Genomic DNA, 11,708 nt, shown 5'->3' on the forward strand with positions numbered 1-11,708 from the left:
CTCAGCCACCCAAGTAGGTGGAACTACAGGTGCATGCCACCATGCCAGGCTAATTTTTATATTTTTTGTAGAGACATTGACGAGGCTGGTCTCAATCTTCTGGGCTCAAGTGATCCACCCACCTCAGCCTCCTAAAATGCTGAGATTATAGGTGTGAGCCACTGCACCTGGACTTTTTAGAAATTTTAGTGTTTTCTACATATGTCATCAGCAGACAGGGATAACTTTATCATTTTCCAGTTTCTATGCCTTTTATTCTTTAAACTAATTTTAATTGATAAATAAAAATTGTACATATTTATCATGTGCAACGTGATTTTTGAATTATGTATGCATTGCAGAATACGTAAACCAAGCTAATTAACATGTATTACCTCACCTACGTATCCTTTTTGTGGTGAGAACACTTGAAATCTACTCTTTTAGCAATTTTCAAAAATAAAATACACTGTTACTCGTTAGCGTCACCATGTTGTACAATAGATCTCTTGAACTTGTTCCTCATATCTAACTGGCCAACATCTCAAACCTCCACTGCTTTATTTCTTTTTCTTGTCTAATTGCTCTGGCTAGAACTTCCAGTACTATCTTGAACAGTAGTGATGATAGTGGGCATCTTTGCCTTATTCTTGGTCTTAGACGAGCATGTGATTTTAATTGAGCATATTAATCACTTGGAAGGCATTACAAAATTCTATTGGATTCTCCTCTTGATATTTGCTTTTTAGCAAATCATTACATTGTAGACAATCTCTTCAAATTAAAGTTTGTGTGGAAGCTTAGGATTGCACAGTTAAATGGGTTTTGAAAGATGTAAATTTCCTTTGTACTTGCATTGAGGTCTACAACATACTACTGGGACTATAGTTTAAACTTGAATAATATATCCAGTGCAAACTTGTGTCAGGATGAAGATCTCACTTCTTATTTTAGCTTTTGTTAGTACCAGAAGTAGACAAAGCAGATTGACATTACTTATGATTCAAACATTAGTCGTGGTCAAAATGACTGTCTTAGTCTATTTGTGCTGCCGTAACAAAATATCATAGAGTGGGTAACGTATAAAGAAGAGAAATTTGGCAGGGTGCAGTGGCTCAAGCCTGTAATCCCAGCATCTTGGGAGGCTGAGGCAGGTGGATCACCTGAGGTCAGCAGTTCAAGACTAGCCTGGCCAACATGGTGAAACTCCGTCTCTGCTAAAAATACAAAAATTAGCCAGGCATGATGGGTGCCTGTAATCCCAGCTACTCAGGAGGCTGAGGCAGGAGAATCGCTTGAACCTGGGAGGCGAAGGTTGCAGTGAGCCAGGATTGCACCATTGCACTCCAGCCTGGGTGATGAGAACGAAACTCTGTCTCAAAAAAACCAAACAAACAAACAAAAAAAGAAGATAAATTTATTTCTTACACTTCTGAAGGCTGAGAAGTCCAAAATTAAGGAACCAGCAATTGGTGTCTGGTGAGGGTTGCTGTCTGCTTCCAAGATGGTGCCTTGTTGCTGTGTTCTCACCTGTTGGAAGGTGAAAGGGCGAAAAGGGATTAAGCTAATTCCCTCAGCCCTTTTATAAGGCAATAATCTATTTATGATGGTGGAGCCCTCATGACTTAATCACTTTCCCAAAGGCCCCACCTCTTAATACCATTATAGTGGGGATTGTATTTCAATATGAATTTGGGAGGGAATACAAATGTTCAAACAGTAGCAGTCCACCCCTTGGCCCTTCAAATTCGTGTTTTTCTCATATTCAAAATACATTCATTCCATCCCAATAGCCCCCAAAAGTCTTAACTCATTCTAGTATCTACTTTAAAATCTAAGCCCAAAGTCTCATCTAAATATCATCTAAATCAGATATGGATAAGACTCAGGGTGAAACTCAAAATATGACTCATTTTGAGAAAAATTTATCCTAACTGTGAGCTTGTGAAATCAAACAAGTTATATACTTCCAAAATAGAGTAATGGGACAAGCATGGCATAGACATTCCCATTCTTAAAAGGGAGAAAAAGGCAAGAAACAAGGGGTAATAAATCCCAAGTAAGTCCAGAACCCAGTAAGGCAAACAACATTACATCTTGAGGCTTGAGAATAATCTTTGACTCCACATCTTAGCTTCCAGACACACTGGAGTGGGGATTGGGTCCCCAGTCCCCCAGGAGACCCCACTACCATGCCTTTGCTGGATGAAGCCCACGCTGCAGCTCTCAGGAGTTGGAGTTGGATGCTTATGGCTCTTCCTGGCTGGCATTGCATGCTGGTGGCTCTACAGGTTTGCGGCCTTTAGGAGTGGCTGTCTTGCATTGCCTCACTAAGCATTGCCCTACTGGGGGCTCTCTGCAGTGGTCTTGACCCTGTGGCTCTGCTGGGCATTGCCATAGTGGGGACTCTCTGCCACACCCTGCCTTGTGGCTGTTCAGAGCTCTGAGACTGAGGTTGTGAGGCATCCTTTGAAATCTAGGTGGAGGTAGCCATGCTTCCACCATTCTCGCATTCTGCATGCCTGGAGAGTTAGCATCACACGGATGCCATGAAGATTTACATACTGTGCCTTCTGGATTGTTGACCTGAGTTGCATCTGGGCCCCCTGAGCCACAGCTGGGGTGGTCAAGGAGTCTATGTTGTTGCATTCCAGTGGCACCAGAATTCAGGGAGCAGAAGCTTGGGGTGCCCCTGGGCTGTGAGCCCCAAGGTCTCATGGGTGCCCTGGGATCCTCCTTTGAAACGTTCTTCCCTCAAGGCCCTAGCACTCTGGGCCTGTGATGAGAGTGGCAGCCTCAAAGATCTCTGAAGTGCCTTTGGGGTCATTCCCCTATTGTCTTGATGAATAGCATCTGGCTTCCTTCTGTCCATACTAATCTCCTTAGCAATATTTTGCTTGGTCACACCCTTGATGTTCTTGCTCAAACACACTTTTTCTTTTTTAACGACATGGCTAGGCTGATAATTTTCCTTCTCTTTAACCAGGCTGAGTGCAGTGGCACAGTCTCGGTTCAACCGCAGCCTTGATCTCCCAGTCTTGAATGATCCTCCCACCTCAGTCTCCCAAGTAGCTGGGACTACAGGTATGCACACCATGCCCAGCTAATTTTGTTTATTTTTTGTAGAGATGAGGTCTCATTATGTTGCCTAAGCTGGTCTCAAACTCCTGGGCTTGAGTGATCCTTCTGCCTTGGCCTCCCAAAGTGCTGGGATTATAGATATGAGCCACTGCACCCAGCCCTTTGTTCCCTTTTGATATAAATTCCATCTTGAATTCATTATTCTCTTTCTGAATTTCATTATAAACAGTCAAGAGAAGCCATGCAGCACCCTGAAACACTTTGCTTAGAGATTTCTTCTATCGAATATCCTAGTTCATCACTCTTAAATTCTGATTTCTACAAAGTACTGACACAGACAAAATTCAGCCAGGTTCCTTTGCTAGTTTGTAACAAAGATGGCCTTTCCTCCAGTTTCCAGTAAGATATTCCTTATTTTCATCTAAGATCTCATTAGAATGGGCTTTACTGTTCACATCTCTACCAGCATTCTGATTGCAACCACTTAGATAATCTCTAAGAAGACCGAGGCTCTCTAAGCTTTCCTCTTCTTCTGAGCCCTCACCAGAACTGCCTTTAATACTCCGTTTATGGCCATCTAGGATGTTTCCAGTATGTGGTTCAAAATTGATCCAGCCTCTACCCATTACCCAGATCCAAAACTGCTTCCACAGTTTTAGGTATTTGTTATAGCACCATCTCATTTTCAGCACTAAAATCTGCATTCGTTAGGGTTCTCCAGAGACCAGAACCAACAGGATATAGATGTAGATATAAATATATAAAAGGGGATTTATTGGGGGAAATTGGCTTATGAGATTATGGAGGCTGAGAAGTCTCATGATAGGCCACATGCAACCTGGAGAACCAAGGAAGCTGGTAGCATGGCCCAGTCCAGGTCAGAGGCCTCAGGACTAGGGAAGCTGATGTGTAATTCTCAGTCCAAATTCCAAGGCCTGAGAAGCAGGGGCGCTGCTGATGCAAGTCCTGGAATCCAAAGGCTGGAGAACCTGGAGTTCTGATGTCCAAGGGCAGAAGTGCGTCCCAGCTCCAGAACAGAGACAGAGAGAGAGAGATAGAGAGAAAGAGAGAGGGAGAACAAGAGAGTGCACAAATTTCCTTTTCCTCTGCCTTTTTGTTTTATCTAAGCCCTCAGCCAATTGGATGTTGCCTGGTCATACTGGATGAGGGCAGATCTTCCTTATTCAGTCCACTGATTCAAATGCCAACCTCTTCTGGAAACACCTTCACAGACATACCCAGAAAAAATGCTTTATAAGCTGTCTGGGTATTCCTTAACCCACTTAGAAGGTTGACAACTAAAATTAACAATTACAATGACTTTACCACAGTGTAACATTTGCATAGAAGTGCTGTTTTGCCTTGTAATTTTAGCTTGACTTAATGAAGACACATTGTCAAATCTGCAGCAACAACTGATTTTCTTGTTTTGAGACAGAGTCTCACTGTGTCATCCAGGCTGGGGTGCAGTTGCACAAACACGGCTCGCTGCAGCCTTGATCTCCCCAGCTCAAGTGATCCTCCTGCCTCAGCCCCACAGATAGCTGGGAATACAGGCAAATGCCACCATGCAACCATGCCTGTCTAATTTTTGTATATCTATATCTTTATCTATCTATCTATATTTTTTGTAGAGACAGGGTTTTGCCGTGTTGCCCAGGCTGGTCTCTCCAACTCCTGAGCTCAAGCGATCCACCTGCCTCAGCCTCCCGAAGTGCTGGAATTACAGGCATGAGCCACTGCACCTGGTCAACAAAAAGTAATTTCTAAATCCATTCAGTGCATAATAATGACAGGGACAGGAGGCAGGGAAATTCTGGGCAGAAGAGGGTGGGTCCCTGGCAAAGGCTCCACTCTCAAGGCGAAAAGCCTAATAATACTGTGGCCAAAACGAGGACTTACATCCCTGTTTTCCCACGCTCATGTTGCCTTTTCCAAAACCACCCTTAGCTCACCCCACCCCCTATCTTGTGCCCATAAGAAACTCAGAACTCAGCCAGCAGAGAGAAGCAGCAGCTGGATGTCAGAGACTACAGTTGGACATCAGAGAGAAGCAGCTTGACTTCAGTGATGAGGAGGATGGGAAAGGAAATTGGCCAAAGTCAGGTAAAAGGGCTGAGGAATAGCCATAGAGGGTTGGGGTCTAACCTGGAGTTTCACGAATCTGCCCAGTTGTGCAGCTTTCTTTAGCCAGTTGGATATAGAAGTCTATGTTGTTGCATTCCAGTGGCCTAATGAGTAACATGCTTAAAGTAAAAACAAAAAGCAAAGGAAAGTCAAAATACTACCCTCATTATGGATAAAACGGATAATTGAAGATGTGGCTTATATAATCAAGTGGACTTCCAAATACTGATCCCTAGAATTAGACTCATCCATCAGCCATAGGCATTGCTGAGGCACCTCAGGGCCCTCATTCCCCACTGGAGGCGGCCCCTATAACAGGGAGGGTGTGGGGAACAGGGCCACTTGGACCCAAGAGAAAGATATCCCCCAGTCGTGAGAGCCTTCTCCCCAGGATCATAAAGATAGAATGGAATCATCAGTGTGCAGTCACTGATCCCATGTTCACAATACTTAAACCAATGCCTCCTCTCCTGTTTTAGAAGTATCTGGCATTAAGTGCTCCATTCTATTAAATCACACAGAAAATTAAAGTGCACCCTTTTAAACCAATACACATGCCCCACGAAGGATGCCTTTGAAATGTGGATGACAAATGGTTCCAGGCACCTGTTTGACCAAGGCTTAGCTGACCACAGATGCCTCTTCTGGTTCCAGGGGGACTTACCACCCAATTCTGCCATGAAACTACCCTTGCAGGCTTTCTAGAGTTGGAGGCTACCCAGCAATGAATCAATGGGCTGAGATGCCTTATTGCCATCAGACGTGTTCACGCACTGGATGAACACTCAAGCACTGTTTCAGAGGATACAGACGAGATTCCTATGAGCACAAGAGCTTTAGAACCACAACCACCAAGGAATCTGAAAATTCGAACACCCTATGGTTTAAAGGAACTGTAGTTTTTCTGAATTGAAGCATAAAGCTCATATCATCATCTCTCATCGTGATGTACGCTGCTAATGCGTTCATCAACAGTCCATGGAGCAAAATGATAGAAAGTCTGTTCATGAATTTACTGGTTAATCTAGCATATACAATCTAGTTACTGTGAGCAGTCAGATGGAGAAAAATGATTATGATGAAAAGACCCTAGGGAAAGGATTTTTCTGCTTGAATAGATGAATGTCAAAATTAAATTACTTCCACTGGGAAAAGCATATCAAATTCAAGATGGAAGGAACCATGCACTAAGGAATGGAGACTAGCCCCAGAATAATGTTTCTTCAATTTTTTAAAAACCACAATCCAAAATACACTTAACATCATAATGCAGCACACACACACACACACACACAGACACACACACACACTTCTAACTATAACAAAAGTTTCACAAAACAACACTTACCCTTATCATGGGCAATGCGTTCTGACTTCTACTATATTCGGATTTTTAATAATTCTGTTATTGAAGCATAGCAAATAGGCAGAAAAGCACATGATTGTAAGTGTAGATCTTGATAAATTTTCACACAATAAACACATCTATGTAACCTATATTTTATTCTACTCCTTTTTATTTTTTATTGTAAAATATTTATAACATAAAAAGAACCATGTTAATTTTTAAGTGTGTGGTTCTGTGCGTTAATTACATTCGCACTGCTGTGCAACCATCACCACCATCCGTCTCCAGAACATTTTCATCTTCCTAATCCCAAACTCCATACCTATTAAACAGCCATTCCCTATTTCCCCTCCTTTGCCTCTGGTAACCTCCATTCTACTTCCTGCGTCTGAACTTAACTACTCTAGGTACCTCATATAAGGGGAATCATATTTGTCCTTTAGTGACTGGCTTCTTTCGTTTGGCATAATGCCCTCAAGGTTCTCCATGTTATAGCATGTGTCCAAATTTCTTTTCTTTTTAAGGCTGAGTAATATTCCACTGGATGCATATGTATCCAGACAGATAGATAGATAGATAGATAGATAGATAGATAGATAGATAGAACATTTGGTTTATCCTTTCATTCATCGATGGACATTGCATTGCTCCTGCTTTCTGGCTATTGTGAATAATGCTGCTATGAACATGAGTGTACAAATATCATTTTTAAAAATACTAGTTGCAACACATTAAATTGATTTTCTTGATGTTGAAAACTCTGGTGTATTAGTTCAAAAATGGAAATCAAACATATTCTTTCCTTTGAGCCTGATTAAGCTAAACAGGCCACTTTCAGACTCTTCATTTCCCTGATTTTTTGAACTGAGAAGAGACTTAGTGTGCCTCAGACGGGAAGCTGCAGGAGTGGATTTCCTTCCCTTTCACTTTGGAAGCTGCCCAACAGTGAAACGCAATGCCTCACGGGGACGGGGGGACCCCTTCACCTAGCCACCCTTGACACACACTCAGCCTTCCACTGTCTCTTTGTGAAAGTGAGATAGTGTGCTGAGTCGCCAGGTTTTTGGCATGCTCAGGGTTGAGGTGTGGATCCATAGTTCCTACACTCCCTGCTAAACGAGACGAGCTGAATTGGACTTGCTCAGAAAATTTCTGAGAGTCCACAGGCTACTCTGAAAGTTATTTACCTGCTGTGACTAACATACTGTATATCCTTTCAAAAAGGTTTTGTGAAGAGAAACTACTTCCCTGAGGCATGGGTTTTCTATTGCTGCATAATAAAGCACCTCAAACTTTCAGCAACATCAGGCCTCTGGGTTGATGATTGGGCTGGGCTTGGCTAGGTGTTCCTGCTGTCTGGCCTGGGGTCACTTGCATGTCGTCCACAGGCTCCAATGGGGCTGGATGGCCCATGACGGCCTTCCCACCTGTGCTGGTTGCTGGCTCTCTGACTCTCTCATCCTTGTGGAGGCACCCAGGCTTTTCATGGAGGACTCAGGGTTCAGAAGGAGACAGAGGGAGCCGCAAGGCCTTTCAAAGCTCCAGCATGGAAGTCCTATAATATCACTTTCTCCACATTCTATTAGCCAAAGCCAGTCACTAGCCAGCCCAGATTCCAGGAGTCAGGAAGTCAACTTGACCTTGGATTAATGGGTACAAATATATATGAGAGAGAAGATATAAGACCTGATGTTTGATAGATCAGTACGGTGACTATAGTTAACATTAATTGATTATATATTTCCAAATAGCTAGAAGAGAATAATTTGAACATTCTTAGAATTAAGAAAAGATAATTATTTAGAGTGATGGATATTGGCCGGGCGCAGTGGCTCACATCCCTAATCCTAGCACTCTGGGAGGCCAAGGCAGGTGGATTGCTTGAGCCTAGGAGTTTGAGACCAGCCTGGGCAACATGGCAAAACCCTTTCTCTACAAAAAATACAAAAAATTAGCCGGGTGTGGTGGCACAAGCCTGTGGTCCCAGCTACTGGGGAGGCTGAAGTGGGAGGGCCGCTTGAGCCTGAGAGGTCCAGGCTGCAGTGAGCCATGAGCATGCCACCACACTCCAACCTGGGTGACAGAGAAAGACTCTGTTTCAATTAAAAAAAAAAAGTGATGGATATCCCAATTACCTGATTTGATTATATGAATGTATCAAATTATCACACGTGCTCTGAAAATATGTACATGTAACATGTGTCAATAAAACTAAATGTGTAAATAAATAAACGTGACCTCTTGATGATAGGCGCGACAAAGTCACAGTGAACCGGAACATACAGAGAGACGGGAGGAATAACCGTAGCCATCTTTGCCAGAGTCTACCACTCTCCACCACAATCTACCAACAATCTATAACATCCTGTTATTGCTTCTTTTTACTTTCCTACAAATAAGCTCATGCAAATCTTGCTTCTAAAGAGTAGGGTTTTGACCCAACATCCTTACTTCTGATAATTTACTTACAGATCTACCTGCACAACACAAAATGATCTATGTACAAGATTACCCATGTAGCACACTTCATAATTAAAAACAACCCAAGTATCCATTAATAGAGGACTACTTAAATAAATCATGGTACACCAACAGGAGAGGACACTGTACAACTATAAAAGAAAAAAAGAAGCCCTTGCATATCGACACAAAAACCCTAAGATATACTGTTGACTGACAAAAATCAAAGTGCTGAGCAATATCCATTGTATCCCAAAAGTCTTAGTGCAGTTCGAAACTTTTATAATGTTAGAAGTACAAGTACTATAAACATAGAAGAAACACGACTTGAAAACTTAATTGTATAAATTTCTTTCTTTTTTAGATTAATCATGCCATATAATAATTATTATTATTTATTTAATTAATTAAATAATTGTTGAGACAGAGTCCTACTCTGACACACAGGCTGGAGTGCAGTGGTTCCATCTTGGCTCACAGCAACCTCTGCCTCCCAGGTTTAAGTGATTCTCTTGCCTCAGCCTCCCGAGTAGCTGGGATTACAGGCACAAGCCACCATGCCTGGCTAATTTTTGTATTTTTAGTAGAGACGGGGTTTTGCCATGTTGGCCAGGCTGGTCTCAAACTCCTGACCTCAGATGATCCACTCCCTTTGGCCTCCCAAAGTGTTGGGATTATAGACTTGAGCCACCACACCTGGCCCATATTATTTTTAATTACATACAAAGATCTAACATGTCACTCAGAGACCATTTCACCCACTGCTCTGTTTGGTCACCAGTTTCTTGTCTGTCTCTTCAGCAATGGTGAAGTGCATACCCTTTCCTTGGGGAAGAGAAATCCAGGGTTTGTTGAGGTTGCTGTTGGCATCTTTCCCATGAACCACATCAAAAGAACCAGGGTGCCTCTCTCTGTTGGTGACCACACCAATTCTTCCCAGGGTAGCACCTCCAGTCACCATACACAGGTTCCCAGTGTCGAACTTGATAACCAGTAATCTTGCCATTCTCCAAATCAATCTGAATGGTGTCATTCACCCTGATGAGGGGATCAGGGTAGCAGATGGTGTGAGCATCGTGAGTCACCAGATGAGGGGTTCCTTTTGTGTCCACAAAAATTTTTCTCACTTTGCACAACTTGTACTTGGCCTCCTCAGGTGCAATATGATGTACAGGAAAGGGAGCCTTGGTGTCATAGATCAGAGGGAAATTCTCTACATCTTGTCAGTGCTCATGACATTCATGAATCCAGCAGGGTAGGTTACATTAGTTCAGACCTTGCCATTGATCTTAATGAAACTGTGCACGCAAATCTTCTTTGCTACATCTCGTGTCCGACATACTTAAGTCTGCTCTTTAGGAAAAGATGAGGGAGAGACACTTTCTTAGCTTGTGGGGATGGGTGGATTGATGAGGAGCAAACACACGGGTCAATTTATCCAGCATCAAATGCTATGAAGCTGCTGCCCGCTTCAGCTGCTTCTTGGGACCACAACCATGACTGCGTTAGGCAAGGAAAGAGCTTTTTTTTTATTTTATTTTTGAGACAGGGTCTCTGTTGCCCAGGCCGGAGTGCAGTAGTGCCATCACAGCTCACTGCAGCCTCAACCTCCTGGGCTCAAACGATCCTCCTACCTCAGTCTCCGAAGTAGCTGGGACCACAGGCATGTACTACCACACCTGGCTAATTTTCTTTTTTTGGGGGGTAGAGACAGGGTTTTGTCATGTTGCTAGGCTGGTCTCAAACTCCTGAGTTCAAACAATCCACCTACCTCAGTCTCCCAAAGTGCTGGGATTACAGGCGTGAGCCAACATACTCAGCTTTGTATACATTTCTTATTCACTTAGTCTTGTGAATTTGGAATAATAAATTTTAAACTTAGTATTTTTGTTTCATTATTGTTTTCTATCTTTGATCAGAGATACTGAAACAAAAAATAAAATGTGCTATTTAAAATTCACAAAACTAAATAAGCGTAAAAGAGATTTATACAATAAAACTTCCAAGTGATGTTTGTAGCATTTATAATTCTCAAGTTATTAATGCCTAAAGTTCCACCAAGGCTTTTGGGTTACCCTATACAGGGTATGCTAACTTTCATTTAAGAAAAAAGTGGATTCCATATCTTTGCTATTGTGAACAGTGGAAATAGGGTACATACATACCATGGAGAAGTATGCAGCCATAAAAAGAAAGAGATCATGTCTTTTGTGGGAACATAGATGGAGCTGGAAGCCATTATCTTTAGCAAACTAATGCAGAAACAGAAAACCAAATACTATGTGTTTTCATGTATAAGTTGGAGCTAAATGATGAGAACACATGGACACAAAGAGGGGAACAACACACACTGGGGCCTACTTGAGGGCAGAGGGTGGAAGGAGGGAAAGGATCAGAAAAAATAACTACTGGGTATTAGGCTTAGTACCTGGGTGATGAAATAATCGGTACAACAAACCCCCATATCACGAGTTTACCTACATAACAAACCTGCACATGCATCCCTGAACCTCAAATAACAGTTAAAAAAAAAAAAGAAAAAGAAAAAGGTGGAAATAGTTGTGTTCATTTCCTGTGGTGTCTGTAACAAGCTACTACTAACTTAGTGGTTTAAAATAACACAAATGTATTCACTGCTAGTTCTGGAGGTCAGAAGTCTAAGGAACGCTGCCTTCCTGGAGGCTCTAGGAAACAATCCATTTTCTTGCCTTGT

The 11,708-nt window shown here is 42.4% G+C and overlaps 1 long non-coding RNA gene and 1 pseudogene across 1 annotated transcript; both read right to left on the minus strand.

Moving 5' to 3' along the window:
• Window positions 1–1,465: 1,465 nt before the first annotated feature.
• LOC103879554 lies at window positions 1,466–8,316 on the minus strand. The gene is made up of 3 exons (XR_002518604.2): window positions 6,536–8,316; window positions 5,209–5,306; window positions 1,466–1,509 (listed from the first exon to the last, which is right to left on the minus strand). It is a non-coding gene; the product is annotated as an uncharacterized LOC103879554 (long non-coding RNA).
• A 1,373-nt stretch (window positions 8,317–9,689) lies between these two features.
• On the minus strand, window positions 9,690–10,587 carry LOC101000939 (annotated as a pseudogene).
• Window positions 10,588–11,708: the final 1,121 nt, after the last annotated feature.

The sequence above is a fragment of the Papio anubis genome, chromosome 19 (genome assembly GCF_008728515.1).
Source record: "Papio anubis isolate 15944 chromosome 19, Panubis1.0, whole genome shotgun sequence".
Lineage (NCBI taxonomy): Eukaryota > Metazoa > Chordata > Mammalia > Primates > Cercopithecidae > Papio > Papio anubis.